This window comes from Carassius gibelio, chromosome A8 (assembly GCF_023724105.1).
Source record: "Carassius gibelio isolate Cgi1373 ecotype wild population from Czech Republic chromosome A8, carGib1.2-hapl.c, whole genome shotgun sequence".
Classification (NCBI taxonomy): Eukaryota; Metazoa; Chordata; class Actinopteri; order Cypriniformes; family Cyprinidae; genus Carassius; species Carassius gibelio.
In genome coordinates this window covers 20,805,264-20,821,732 of record NC_068378.1, presented here as the reverse complement: position 1 = coordinate 20,821,732, position 16,469 = coordinate 20,805,264, and the positions used below count along the sequence as shown (strand labels likewise).

The following is a 16,469-nucleotide window of genomic DNA, read 5'->3' as shown; positions in this document are numbered from 1 at the left end:
CACATATGGTCTCTGAGTGCAAAGATATTTTCTTCAGGGTCAGAGCTATATAACACCACAGGCCGGAGTATCAGTTAGAGAAATGAAAGAGATAAAGCTATGAATTTGACTAAGGACAAGCAGGCTAGGTTTCAACTAGCAAGATGGAGGATAAAAACACTTGATAAAAACAAAACAAAAATCTGAAACCTGTTCTGGGCTATACTCAATCCTCCTTAAAAACGGAAAAAAAAAAAAATAGACAAAGAAAACCATAAGACAACCATAAGGACAGTAATGTAGCCTTCTTTGTAGGAGCTAAACATTTACAAGCAAAACGTACATGTTCTAAGCGCTAAACACAATATCTGTGTATAATATCCCTTCCACTTGTCTTTTTATGCTTGCCATGTTGTTATGTTTTGTTGAGGACAGGAATGACATAGTATAGTAGCCTAATATCCATCTAAGTACCCTTCATCCTCCCTGTAAGCCCTTCCGTCTCCTGCAGGCACTTGTGCTAAGCATAAAGCCAGATTGTTAGAATATTTCCATTTCTTTAATCAATGGGGATCTGACGGTCTTGTTTCAGGGTACATCTCAAGTAAATAAATATCTGTTGCAAAGCCTGCCTGCTTTTTGTCCCCTTTGCCTCCTTGAGGTTTTTTTTTCTCCCGTCATCCCCCTCTTGTATGTCTGTGGTGTTAAATATAATCATTCATCCACTAGATGCACTCTGCAAGAGTGACATGAAGAATGAGAACTTTTGAGGGAAAATAAAAACAGACAGAAAAACACTAGTGAACGAGAAAAAAAAAAAAGCAAAACAATTAAAGTCCCATCAGCGGAGAGATTTTTCCCTACTGTTTATGCTCATTAGCAAACGTGTGGCTGAGGCCTTATCCCCTCTCCGAACACATTTCTTTTGTTTGCTAAATCGAAGGAGTTTTTTTTTTTTTTTTTGCATCTATTATGATTACAATGGATAATTTAAAATCCCCAGTGCAAATCCGTTAAATGTTTAGGGGGTACCACACAGCCTGGATTGTCATTGGCGGATATGTTATATTCTGCCCTTGGAAAGAATTGAATCATTATGTAGACACACATACGCATCTATGCACTTGTTTAAACACGCACACATCTTCTTCCTCTGCCCCTAGCTGGCACCAGATTTAATCAGCAGCTACAGACACTAAGTTTTATCATACAGAGCCTCTGATAAGCATCAGCATGTGGAGAATTATTTTTGACAATTTGCCCCCAGAATGAGTAACGAAATTGATGTGAGCACATCTACATGAATGAAAGAGAGGGTGTAAAGTAATAAATGACGTGCACTTCAAAAGATTTGTTCAAAATGGAAAAAGGTTTACAATAAATTTACTTTTATTCTTGATTCTGGCATGCTACATTTAAATGCTTTTATCCAGAGGCCATAGATTAATGCAAAACTATCAATGTCTGTTACCATGAAAAAGTAAATAAAATAAAAATCACCTCCATAAGAAAAAAAAATTACATAAACAAATGTTTCTAAACTAAAACAAAACAACATCAGTTTATTAAAAATCTCAAATAATATGACATGATTAAAGTGCTAATTATAACCATTAAAGCTCTTATAAATTCAAGAATATATGGAATTTGCATAATGCGACAAACGTAACTATATCTATAGAGCCATCAATACCATTTTAATGATGCCTTCAGGAAATTTTCATCATGCTTTTTTACTATCAAACTGCATAATGGGGGGTATTTTTAAGTTATGCAAAAAAAGACAGAGACACACAAGTGAGAGAGAATTAGAAACCTGAAGGCCCAAATGCCTAAGAAAAGATATACCACTGAACTAATCTGCATATGGCTGACAAGAAAATGAGTTACATCTCATCTAAATGTAAATTAAGTGTTTTATGACTTCAGTAAACAGTTTACGTATCCATGGTCTGTTTTAATTAACCAATTAGAATTTATTACCCGGATACTAAAGATAAGAGTATTTTTTTTTTCATAACAGCTGTCTAAAGGGAGAAAGAAACAAGAAACAAATTTTCTGGAAGAGAAAAGTAGCTTGAGTGATATCTTGGCTTTTAAGTAAGACATGTTTTTTTTTTTTAAGTTCCTTGGATGGAGTGATCCTGGACTGAAAGCTTGTATATAGCAGCCAGTATATATCAGCATTGGGGAAGCTACTCTAAAACTGTTGCTTACCAAACCACAAAGTTAATCATAATTTGAAGTAGTTAAGCTACACTCATGCTAATGCTTTAAAATATTTGTACTACGATACAAAAACATAAAGTCGCTAACTAAAGTACACAAAAGCTTTTGTTTTTGTTTTTAGTTTATTAATAAAATATATATATATACATAACTATGTAATTTACAATTAATCAGAGGTGGTAAAACTTAATTTACATAACAGAGTCAAAAGCATTCCAAAAACAAATTGATAAAATCAAAAAGCAATGAAAATAATAGACAATTAATTTTAGAATTGTCCTTTTAGGTGCTGACAGATTCTTGTGGGCGTTTAAAGCATTTGAGACATGTTTTCCTAAGTGCAGAACTTATGTCACAGTTATATCCTTACCTGTAAATGTTAGAAAGTCATGCGGTTATTTTCATTTTGCATACAGGCGAGTCCTGAAAGCTAGCAAGTCTCCTCTAACTTCACAGGTTTCACTGAATGAGCACCGACGTCAAACAGTCAGTGAACAATAAAATAGGATTAATACATTTTGCTAAAATATTATTTAAGACATCAAGTATAGGCTACATGTAATACAATGAATTGTATTTTTATGAGAACAGTAACAGTAAAATGACTTAAATTGAGTTAATGGATGTAAATGTAATATACTTATGTCCAGATAAGTGAGCGTACCTCATATCAATTCACAAATATTCTGTGCTTTTGTTTTATTACCATTTTTAATTTAAATAGTGATTTTAACTTTTGCTAAAAATGGTAAGCAAGCAGTTTTTTTGTATATAATGTATAACATAGCCTACTTAGATATATTCAATATATTTGTTTGTATAGCCTTCAAATTGCATAACAAGTTTGGAGGACAACACTGGGCAGGATATGGAATAACATTTTAAATAATGGATTAAAAATTATTTTTTTATTGCATTTTAATAAATACTAATCATTGGATTTTTTTATCAGGTTAATCAATGAAATAATGAACAGATTAATTATCCACAACATATATATAATTTATTTAGATTTAATTTACTAAAGTGTTTCCATAGAACTAGATTAATGACTAAAACTTTCACTAATTCAAAAACAGCTGAAATAAATGCCATTCTACAAAAAAAAGTGTAGTTAAGTTAGTAGCATCATTAGTTCTAGTAATTTATTTGCTAACACTTGTTTATACTGTATACAGAAACTGTTTTTTTTTTTCTCAAAATCTCAAAAAAGTGATATCTAATGCTATTCTATCATTTTCATTTTTCTATGAGCTATCAGAGGATATATTTTATCATTTGACTATGTATTATTCATATATTCCATTTTGAAGGTGCGGACTTTCACCGTAACAAAGGAGAGGCCACGAACAGTGAAAAGTTATCACTCGCTGACAGGTGGCTTTCTGACAAATGAGCCCACATCGCCACAAACCTTTACATTTCCACATTTTCCTCAACATAAAGAGAAGAGCATTTGATTAATGATCAAATGTGCTTAGCTCTGAAAACTTTGCTGAACTATTGCATCTTAAGTCCTTCAATTGACATGAGGGCTACAGCTCTCAAAGTCACTTACGTCAAAAGCCCCAACTGTTGCCTAGAAAGTGTCACTTCTCTTTTGTCAGTGTTCAAATGGTTAACATCATTTCACTGCAGTGCTGCTTTGCTGAAACAGCAACAGGACATTAATTTGACATAAGTCAATCCCTCTCCATTTTCCAACTTGGATAATGCATTTACTGGAAGCAGATTAATATCTATTCCATAAATCATTCATAAAATCTGCAGAGCCAGAGACATGGGGGTAAAGTCATATATGTTAGCTGATCCTGGTCTTGCGGTTGGATGTTCATTAATCAGCACCTCAAGGTCCTCGGGTGCAGTCAGAAGGGAAAACAGAGAAATTTATAAAATGTCCTGATTATTTATTTATATTGACTTTGGCTCTGTAACTTATGTTAATATCCTAGGTCCTTTTATAGCCACAAAACATACACCACTCTTGGCTTACTAACATGACTATTGTAAGGGTGTACTACTGTATATGACGATTTTTGATAGTTGACAATTAAAATGTCTCCACAATCTGCTTTTGAAGGCATATACTATCGTAGCAGCATACATTCTAACAGTTCTGCCATTTCTATCTCAATATATTGTACAACGCTACATACATTCACATCAAATCAGCAGTGTAACTCAGCAGTGTGTGCACACCAAAAGTGAATTTAATTATTTGTGCAAGTAGAATACATACAAAGTCAATAGACACAAATTCTCGCTAATGTTGAACAACTCCAGTAGAATTTGCATGACCAATCAGTCAATAGCTTATTGACACATCCGGTTGTATCAGGAAATGGAGGAGCAATGTTATATGAAAGCTATTATATGCAATGTTTTTATTTACGCAAGTTGAGTAACAAAACAGATGCATCAGCAGACTTAACAGTAATTTACATGCTGCCGTTGTCATTAAAAGCACTGGTTAGTCTCACCACAGTTTTAAAAAAATGCTAAAAAAGTGTCCGTGGTGTGCAGCGAAGCGGAGGAGGGGGAAGAGGGGAGACAGACAACACACTCAGCTTCGCGTTATACGGTTTCATATCACTCCTATTGAGTTAAAAACACAAATAAATGCACAGCCATTTGCACTCTGCATCGAAAACATATATAGTATGAATGCGCTGTTGCACCTCTGAGGACTTTTAAGACTTATTCTCTGGAGTTTATATAAGCTTTTTGATGTGTTGTGTCACTGAGCTGTAAAAACGGTTATGCTCACCAAGTGAATGAATCGCATTTGTGCCAACTCTTATTACAAAACAAAAACAAACAATCTTCTTCAATCCATGAAAGTTTCTCTCAGTTGATGTGCGCAATGTCATCTCTCAGTCAGAAACGTCTGTCATAGCAAATCAACACATGCTGTTGTGCATAATTAAGCGAAGCATCTTCTCATAAGAACACGCAGTCTCATGAATAATTTAACAGACACAGACACGTCAACGATGTGCTATTGTTCATTGCTATGTCACAAATTGTTATGTCAACACAATGTCGATTTTAAACCCCGAAGATGAAAATAGCGTTAAAATTATCGGATGCTAACATTGTCTTCTATGATGTGCAACACAAACACCTCGGGTCTGAGGTTCCATGACCTTTTAAAGGGATAGTTCAAATTAAAACTCTGTCATCATTTACTCACTCTCAGGTTTTCCCAAACCTGTATTAATTTTGTCCTTATGCTAAACGCAAAAGAAGATATTTTTAAGAATGCGGGGATCCAAAAAGCTGTTGGTCCCCATTGACTTTGGAAAAAAACTATGGAAGTCACTGGGGACCAGCAACTGTTTGTTTATGCACATTCTTCAAAATATGTTTTATGTCCAACAGAAGAAAGAAACTCACCAAGGTTTAAAACAACTTGAGAGTGAGTAAATGATGACAACTTTCACTGCACTATATTTTGAGATCTTTTTGCTTGATCGGGTTTAGCGCTACTTATGTTATTTTCCTACCATGTCATGTGCAAATCAGTAGGCAGGGCAAAAGAATAAGGCATTGATATTCTTCTGTGGAGGTGGTGTTTAACCTATTACATTGGTGAGCATGATTTCAGTACAACATATTCCTGGATCAACATCCTTGTTGATCCAGGAACACCATTCCAATCAACCAATCAGAACTGAGAGAAAACTTTCAGGAAATATCCGTTTTAGGTTTACAATCAGGATTAGGTGCCACTTTTTGCCTAAATATCAGTCATTCTTTTTTATTTGATTTTATATTCTGTTACCTTGTAAGGCTTTGTTTTTAAAACAGAAAAATAGTAAAACCAACATGACAAAGAATTATATAGATATTTTTGCCATCCCCCACCCTAGACTACCATCATCATCTTTATGAGGAATATTATTGTTTTGATAACAGTAATAAACATCTCTATGATGAGAGATTGGGTCAACTCCTACTCCAACTCCTACTTTATTTTTAGTTCTGGCAGAGTTGCTCAGAATCATACTGATTTATCATATTACTGTGGAATCGATTCAAAGTGGTCAGTCTTACATTTCAGACACTGGATCTGAAACCAGCTTCTTTCTTTCAGTTTAACATTCAACCCAAACTCATGAGCAACTACCTGATAATACCAGAGAGACTCACTCTACCTAAACATTGTACTATTACAGAATATTACCAAGACAAAAAAATAAAATTATATATATATATATATATATATATATATATATATATATATATAAAATCTCCCTCTATCTTTCTTTCTTTCTCTCTCTCTCTCTCTCCACTCTCTCTCTCTTATATATATATATATATATCCCCACAGGGAGCCTAACCACAGGCGTGCTCTTTCCCCACAGAGGGATGAATGTGTTGGCTGTCAAAAATATGAAAGCTGAGTCTCATCTGCTAGAGACCCTGAACCTAATCTCCCAGCAAAGAATGATATTGTGTCTGTTCCACCCATACTGATTTGTTGTCAATCCGGCCCAAAGTTGCTCTCAGCTGCCCACTTGACCTTGTCACTGCAAAAGCACTTTATTTCCATTACATCACTGTTCGTTGAGACTGGCAAAAAGTTCCAAACAAAGGCCATTTACTCAAAGCATTCTTTAAAATATCATAACTTGCTTTAATTACAGGTTTCAGTGAGGTAGACCGACAAGAGCAGTCACTTTAAAATAAAAAGCTTCAATTTTTTACCCCCTCCATTTAAAAGGGAGATAATTATACAAAATTCCCGCTCACACAATAGTCTCTCTCAGGCTGTGCTGCCATATGCTAACATAGTATGGTTAAACAAAAGGCACTGACAATGGTTTTTTGTAAAATGCTTGATGACAGATCACTTCAAAAAGTGTAAATTCTGCTGTGCTTTCAACATTGCTGTAGTCCATCAGTTTGTTCACATTCCCCACCAGAGCATCCTCTCCCCCCCGTTTCATTATCTGCCACACAAAATTTAGAAGTACATATATGTGGTGACTGGCCTGCAGTTTTCAATATCTAAGAAGGATCCACAAAAGAAATAAAAATTTCAGCAATGTTGCTGACTTCAAAATTCCTTGGAAACAGTTATGCCATATTCCTGTAACACAGCCATTTAAACAGGCCAACACCTAAGTTCTTAATCTCAATTGAGTCTTAATTGATCTCAAATTTCCAAGCATAATTTTAATTTAACATGTGTCTGTGTTTGTAGAAGTACATAGATAATATCTATATAAATATATAGACATAGACAGACAGTATGAATATAAAAGGCGTTAAATACTAAAAATATCACTTAAAAGTGGTTGCCTTATCATATTCCTAGTAAGGGGTAGTAAGGTGTAGTACTGCTAGTAAATACTTGTGAAGATAGCATAAATGTCACATGTCTAGTATATTTAATAAATAAATGCATAGAAAATCTAGTATAGCTTTGTAAAGATGGAGTAGAGCCAGGAAGTGTGAAAATGTCACGATATGTCCAGCTGAACTGACTACAAACACACGTGGTGTTGCTTTTTATGATGTATGCAGTTATGTTAAATGAATATTTATCACAATACGTTGGCGATTTGTAATGTTTTGACACTTAAAATTCAGGAAAGTATCACATAAATAAAGTTTATTCGGCTGTCGCTAGCAAACAGTCACTGTGTTTACATGGACGAAGCGCTCCTAACAGCGAAATTTGCTCACTATACATTCACATACAGTATCCAACGAGCGTTTGTGAATAGAAAACTGTAAAATTACTTTGTATTAATGTGTTTTGGTTTTACACACCAGTGTCGAGATGTTCTCTGCTTTTCATCCATTATCCCTCCATACAACCTCACACAGGCTGGCGACGCTGAACGAACGTTTCCAAGACGACGGCGTGCTGCTGCCGCGCGTGATGAATGGCTTGACGTAACCAGTCCAGCAGGTGTATATGGGGTGTGGTTTATGCATTTGATTTGCAAACTAAGCAATCATCGTGTCGATCGTCGCGTACCTTGACGTGACCAAAGACGTGTGATAAGAAGCGCGACACTTTCGTCGCCCCCCTTCTCGCGTGAGAAGCTACGTGACGTCAAGCGCCTTGTCCTTTTAAATATCTTTTTTTTTTTTCATTTGTGTTTGTGATTTTGTCAAATGCCTTAAGTGCTGTAGTTAAGTGTTTTTTTTTTTTCCTGTTTTTTTTGTTGGGAGCAAAAAGAAAGAAAAACCTGCATGTTATAACAATTAGCTCCTCCAAATCCCCAAATATTTCATAATCTTCAGGATGCTGACGAAAATATGATGAGTAAAATTAAAATTAAACTGCAGTATATCTAATCAATGAACTTACAATGTTATTTAGAAGTGCACATGTAAAACAACAACCAGGAACAACCAATTCACAGCTTTCTTGTAAGCATCATATATAACTAATGGCACCAAGATAAGGACAGTATAAACCAAAAAGACAACATGTGTATAGGTTCAAGTGTTTTGTCCACCAGAAAACATAAATTGAAAAATGGCTTAATGCACTAATAGTTAAATCCAAAGGCCAAATTCGAAATTAACAATGGACCATGGGCCATGAGTAAACACTTCAATCATGTAATGTTTTAATAATTTAGTAGTTTAGAAATTATAATATTCATATATAATTCATATATACACACATTACAATTTTTTTTAATGATTTCTCCAAAGTATCAGTCATAAAACACAAACACATCAAATAGTTAACTCTATTGTCACAGTATGAACTCAAATAACACACAATTATCCATAAGCAAGCATTCAGTAGCATCTCAGGAAATTATGAACAGGAGCACAGGTGACTGCTTTAAAAATGCATCCTAGCACTGGAGAGAGAGCTGAAAGAATCACACAGTGTAGTACAGTATAGTTACAGTACTTTATTACAATTACAGTGTTTTGAATTTATCTCACTAGTGTGCACTGGGCAGGGAGCTTGTCTGCACTGTAAATTAAAATGAGTAAACTTTATTTAAAAAAAGTATGCAAACCGATTGCCTTGAAAAAAAACAAGTAAAGTGAAATAAGAATAGTAATTTGTACTAACAAAGGTTTATTTATAAGTGTTGTAAACGTGTAACTCAGAATTACTATTTTCAACAACTAAATCAAGTACATTATACTATGTACGTATTTCAAACAAGTCATTTAAATTTAGCTAAATCAAGTAACATTTCCTGCAACTTGGAATTTCTAAGTTGTATTTACTTGAACAGAAATCTAGTTTTGACCAATTGCCTTTAAAAAAAAAAAGTTACCATTACTCTAGTAACTTAAATACTTCAAAAATCTATTACAAATTCATGACAACAATGTTCTATTCTTCACACACATAATTACCCTAAATCAAATGTAGTGACAGTTCAAAGTTAAAGATGATATATTTTTTTCAATGTAGTTTTAACTCGTATTACAAAAATTTTGAAACAAAGCAAAAACAATCTGCTTTTAGTTATGTTAAACAATGGAGGTAGCAGTACAATGATTTTAAATACGGCAATGAGTTGGCCACACAAGTTGCCAATGTTTTTTTTTTCTGTCCCAAGTCAAGCATCATATTGTAGGTTTTCTTCACAGTATCAGAGTAACCCACATGTAGTGATGCAAGCGTAGCACATGGTGTTCGGGAAGCAAATGTTGGAGGCAGACCCTGGAGACTATTCTTTGCAGTACTACCCTGAACAATGATGGCAGAAGACACTGGGTCAAGATTTGGAGAAGTACTTCATCGTCAGTGATAGTCAGCAAGCCAACAGATACTAGTGCCCAGACTGCATCAGCATCAGACACCTGTTTAAAACCAAATAAAAACAATATTAGCAGGGAAATGTGGATGATCAGTTTTCAGTGTTTTCTGTCTTGCCTACACTGCCATAACATTGGGTTAGTTCACCCAAACTTGAAATTCATGTCATCATTTACTCACCCATGACTTTAAGTTATTTTCAGAACACAAATAAAGACATTTTCAGTGAAATAAATTTCTGTCCTTTAACTGAATGTCTATTTACCCAAAATATTAGACACTTGATCATATAGCAATTACGTCTCTTTCAAAGATTTGAGCCTCTTTTCCACTGTCAGGCCAAACCATTCTTAATTCTCAATGCTTAACCATTCCATTCTGTGCTAATACGGATATGGTTTAATTTTTCACTGTTGGGCTGTCAACAGAGCTCTTTTGAATGCAACATAAATGTGTCAGTCGTTGCCTTAGTAATGCAATAGTTAAGATATCGAACCTGATGTAAAAAGCACCCACGTTACGAAAGATTAAATATTACTTTTAATTTTAATATTACCTAGTTTACTTACCTCAAATAGCATGTTGCCCAGCTGCAGAGAAACTGGTGGCTAGGCAAAAACAAATGACCAACCCTGAGCAGTGACTACCATCTAGGCTTTCTACAGCACGTTCAGTGTGTTCAGATAAGAGTTCTGGATCAAGAACAGTTCATCAGACCATGCCTAACAGAGTTCAAGTGGAAATATAACTGAAACTGCTCCTTACAATTCATTGAACAGTTTGGCCCAAAAAGTAGATTAATCGGCTCCATTCAAATGGATTGATTTGATGGGATCTTGGGTGTCAGAGATTTGGGTTAAATATCTTCATTAGTGTCAGGAAGATGCACAGTTTTTTATGGAATAGATTGACAGGAGGGAGATTAAATGGCACATTTTTCATTTTTGATTGAACTAGGTATGTAATCAACATTAATCTTTATAAAGGTATCTCAGTAATATACCAGCAAATACACAGGCATTTTTTGTCTAAAATGGTGTTACTAACTATGAGAACTTACCAAGCAGGTTAGTTGTAGAAGTATCCGGGGTGATCATGAATTAAAACAGGTAGGCCTCAGATGGGTGTGTAGTTCTGTCAAATCTTTTCTAAGTGTCAATAAAGAAGTCATTGAAGTCAATAAGCGCTGTTTATTTTAAATATTATTAATAAATATAATAAAACTATTAAACATTTAAGGTAGCATCATACATTTTATGGGTTCTAGGATGTGAAGTGTCCTCTTAGATATGTGAAAAGAAACACAGTTACAAATACGGAAATACGGTTACAGGTATTCTGGAACTGCAATAAATTATTTGAAATTGCAAATAAAACATAGCACATGATTGAGTCAAAAACGGCTCTACTGCTGTTGAAATATCTCACCTTTATTATACTGAGACCGGTGATCACGAGACCGCTGCTCAGAGAAGACAGATGACACAAGCTTTTTTCCTAAATATGAAAAATAATTCTTCATATAAAATCAAGTTCCACTAATGTTGTGAATTGTAGAACAAGGACACATTCATTTCTTGATATTTGCATTTTTAACAATAGAAATAAATTTTCTATACATCTCTATTTGAGGCATCAGTAATAAAACCAATTCAAAGGCAGCATTTCTTCTGTTACAGTACTTGGTGTTTTTAACACAGCAAATAAATAATTACTGCAAAATAACGAGCTCATTCAGTTTAAACCTTTTAGTCTGGTTACGCAATGACTATGATTGTATTAAAATGATGAAAATACATTTGTAAACTGAAAAATGACTTTAACCTAAAAAGTGGCCAAAGCCTCACAAGTGTTATAAAATTATAGAGGAAATTTTGCAAACGATTACTGTTAACAATTAATACTATAAGTGGCATATAAAGATCATATTGACGACTTCTTGCATGTTCTTGAATTGTTTCTCGGAATTTGCTTTCATTTTTAACTAGTAAAACATTTTTCAATTTGAGAAATGAAATAAAAAAAAAAGTCTTTAAAAGTTTTTACCTTTACCCAAATGTGCCACAAGTTGTGTATTTCTATAGTTTTTGTTCTAATAGCAGAATAGCAAAGATCGTTGCTCCCTGTTGCTAACACTGGTGCTGACAAGGAGCAAATGTTAGTCAGTTCAAATTAGCAGCACACAGAAAGATACATCCACACACTATTTTTTTTTTTTACTTACCTTATTATTATTGTGTAGAAGTAATCAATCATTCTTTGTCCAGAGGTGAAATGTAAACAGTCTTTCTACTTTTTAGTTTAAGCAAATTCGACGCAGCTTCAAAACTTTGCTTGCTGCGCATGCTCACCGTCCTTATTTCTTCTTCTGTTGTTTTGTTCCTGTTGCACATTAGCGCACTGCTGCCTCTCACTGGTGAATTAATGTCATCGGTTTTGTTGTAGCTACTTGAATATTTTAAGAAAGAATTACTCATTGCAGCATGTTGTTCTATTCGCCTTAAAATTAGCAAATTGTGTAACTTAATAAAACCTAGTAAGTATAACAACTAAGTAAAGATAACTTATTATATTTAAGGAAGCTAAACAATTGTAGTGTGTGTATTTGTACTGTAGGTTTTGTCATCTGAGGCCAAAGTTTGATATTGATAGATCATGTAAGGGTTTTTGACTGGAGAATTTGATTTTGACAGAAGTTTGCACAAGTTTGTGGCCTAATGGTTAGAGACTTGGACTACTTACAAGAAGGTATCCGGTTCAAGTCTCGGTGCTGGCAGGAGTTGTAGGTGGGAGTGAGTGAATGAACAGCACTCTCTTCCACCCTCAGTACCCATGACTGAACTCAGTACCCTGGCACTGAAACCCCAGTTGCTCCCCAGCGCTGGATCTGTAGCTGCCCACTGCTCCGGGTGTGTGTTCACTTCTCACTGCTGTGTGTGTGCACTTGGATGGGTTAAATGCAGAGCACCAGCTCCAAGGATGGGTTACTTGGTAAATGTCAGGACTTTCACTTTCAAATAGGCCTTGTCCATATAATTTGGCTCTCTCTAGTGGACAAAATGTATATCACAGCTTTTAGTCTCAGGTTATGTCAGCACGTGATAATAAAATAAACTGCATTACATAGTTTTTTTTTTTTTTTGCGCTCATTATAAATCACTTTTCAAGCAATATCACCTAAAAATCCATTTTAAATCATGTAAGTCTAATCAGTGACTAACATGGAGTGTCCAAATGTATTCACAGTTACAGCTTAAATAAAATAATACAATAGTAATATAGGCTAATTTTAATCTGAGCACATATGAACTTACTGGTAATAGTTCATACAACACGTCTCTAAAGAAAAAACGATCACTATACATTAGACCTAATTTCTGAAAACGAAATAATTGTATGATCAGCAGATGATTATTATTTTACAGTTAAGGTTTTTTTTTATGTCTTAAAGCTGCTTATTACAACAGAAGTTTCTTGTAGTCTACTCTACATGTTCAAATTAATAGCCTATATATTGATAATTAATTAATACGTTTATATATGCCTATTTGAACATTTTTGAAACTGTTTTGACACATTTTCATTTTCAATTATTATATCTATTAAAATAAGTCGGTACTATATAGTAGCCTTCTTTTGTGTTGATGTCTACTGAAGCCTTATGATCACACATCACAGGGAGTCTGTCGTAGCAAGTCAGTTCCGGACATATATGCAAAAAACTTCTATGTACAAACAATAAACGTCTTTTTTTTAACGCTTTTTATGATTCATTTAGTGAGATAATTCGTTCAGTAACTGCACATGAATCAATTATATTTTCCTCTTTAATATTTTTAGCACGAAATAAATATTAATATTTTAATGAATGTTGAAAAAATCAGGGCTGAGTTTCCCAAAAGCCTAAAGAACATTTAAGGTAGCATCATACATTTGCCTAAGAAGTTCGTAAAAACGATCATACTGATCTTAATATCACAGTCTGTTTCCCAAAAGCATCGTAATTTAAGCAGCACTTGAAAATCATTGTAGATCTACGGGTGCTCTGGAGTAGCCTAATCGTTAAGCCCTAAGTGCATCGTAAGAAGACAGATTTATGCGGTCACATGCAGGACAATCGGCAGTTTACACCTTTAACTTGATTCAAGCGAAATGTGATTATATTTACCTTTACATTTATTCATTTAGCAGACGCTTTCATCCAAAGCGACTTACAAACGAGGACAGTGGAAGCAATCAAAAACAACAAAAGAGCAATGATATATAAGTGCTATAATAAGTCTCAGTTAGGTTAACACAGTACACGTAGCATGGGATTTTAACTAATATAATAAATAAAAAGAAGTGTTAGAGGTAGTGTTAGAGGTCTTTATATCTTTATACATACATACAGATATAATTGCATAATACATGAAAAGATATAAGATGAAAGAGATGGATTTTAAGCCGATTCTTGAAGATGGCTAAGGACTCAGCTGCTCGGATTGAGTTGGGGAGTTCATTCCACCAGAAGGGAACATTTAATTTAAAAGTCCGTAAAAGTGACTTTGTGCTTCTTTGGGATGAACAATCAAGCGACGTTCACTTGCAGAACACAAGCTTCTAGAGGGCATATAAATCTGAAGTAACAAACTTAGGTAAATGGGTGCAGAGCCAGTGGTAGTTTTGTAGACAAACATCAATGCCTTGAATTTCATGCCAGCAGCTATTGGTACCCAGTGCAAATTGATAAACAGCGGTGTGACGTGTGTTCTTTTCGGCTCATTAAAAATGATCATTATAAGGATTTGATTGTGCTTTATTGTACACATTATGACTCGTTTTCTTTATTTTTTTTTTATACATTTATAAATGATTTAATTAAAAGAAATACACATCTAAAAAATTGAAATACACATCTAAATTAAATGACTGAAAATAATAATTAAAAGAAACAAATAAAATAAATAATGTGGGAAATACTTCAAAGACTGGGTGGGGGGGTATGTCAACGACTTGCTGAAGTTCAGAAAACCAATAACGTCTCTCTCTCTCTATACTGTATATAAAGAACATTATATATATAATATAATATTGTACTGTAGATATTAGAATTAATTAAAATTATTATATCCAAGTTGTCTGTCTGGAACACAGCATTAGTTTAACATCAATAAGCGATCGTGTACTACTGTTACGAGCCATTCTAAAGTGAGATTTCAGCACTTGACAAACGGACAGCGACTCCTAAGTAACACTTAAAGCACGGCTACTTGCGATTGCTTTACGTGCATAGTTGGGAAATTCACGTGAAACAATAACGAACGATCGTAAAATTACTCGTAGAAAACGCTCTTAAGCGCTAAGATCAATCGTTAACGGGAAACCCGGCCCAGAACAGTTTAATGCAAACGAATGTCTCATGAATCGATCAGAGTTAGTTAAAAAAAAAGTTAAAAGAAAGATGGATGCCATAGACTTTTTTTTACTTCACAATATAACAGTTTTTGTTTTCGATTTGAATTATTTCGTTTTAAAATAATAATTTAAAACATAAAAAGCATTCTATAGATATATTTATCATGTTGGAGAAGCGTTCCTGCTATAAAGACCAAGAAGACAGAAATCGCATCCTGTTTGTTTTCCTTATTTTACAAAAGCATAAGGTTTTGTTGATATTGTGAGTGCACACATGTACAAGTAGACCTTTTGGAGTTCCGAATGATGCATACTCTTACCTTTATGAGCAAAAATGACGGCGCATTTTTAAATTTTTACTGTCATAAAAAAAAAAAAAATGCAAGCTGGCTCCTCCATGTCCTGCAAAGCGCTCACTCTCCGCACAAATATGCGCCTAACAGTGCTCATTTACCTAAGTTAAATGTTTAAAGTAATTCTGTGAAATGCATGAAGTGTAGGCCTATTATGTCTGTTTATTTTAGGTAAGTCTTGTTGGTTTGAGAAGGCTAAATTGATCAAACATGCTCAACTTACTGTCTGAACGAGCTGCAGCTTGCTCGTTCCTTTAAAAATCAAAAACTTGAATTTACCAAACCCAAAATTTTCCAAACATATTTCAAAATTAACTTAAAGAAACAAATAGAAATGACAACTTTTCTATTAAAAATCAAAAGTGAACTATTTTAATAGATGTGTAATAGGGAAGAGAGAGAGAAAAAAGTCACTGTATCCAGTCGACTTGGGCAAAGAATTCACACAAGCTGTTGGACAAAGGCCGGGCCCATGCAGGGCTCTCTATTCGTTCCCTTGTTTTAATTAGAAGTTCTCCCCCAGCTATGTCCCAAAACTGCCAGGGCTCATATGCACCTGCATATCCTGGACCCAGACTATTCCACTGAGGAGACAGATGTGTACTTTAGGTGCTGTTATCATTACCTTAAAGCCTTCCTTAGGGCAAAATAGGACAAAGCCAAATTATTATTAATGTACTTATTCACACGTACGTCATCCATGCGTACGTTATCCAGACGCTTATCCACGCGTACGTTATCCAGACGCTTATGCA

The 16,469-nt window shown here is 34.5% G+C and overlaps 1 long non-coding RNA gene and 1 pseudogene across 1 annotated transcript; both read right to left on the bottom strand.

Moving 5' to 3' along the window:
- The window catches only part of LOC128018845 (cytosolic carboxypeptidase 6-like), a 321,358-nt pseudogene extending 313,228 nt beyond the window's left edge, over positions 1-8,130 (bottom strand).
- Positions 8,131-9,078: 948 nt separating this feature from the next.
- LOC128018846 (uncharacterized) lies at positions 9,079-13,763 on the bottom strand. The gene is made up of 5 exons (XR_008184993.1): positions 12,189-13,763; positions 11,393-11,461; positions 11,216-11,246; positions 11,025-11,112; positions 9,079-10,008 (listed from the first exon to the last, which is right to left on the bottom strand). It is a non-coding gene; the product is annotated as an uncharacterized LOC128018846 (long non-coding RNA).
- Positions 13,764-16,469: the final 2,706 nt, after the last annotated feature.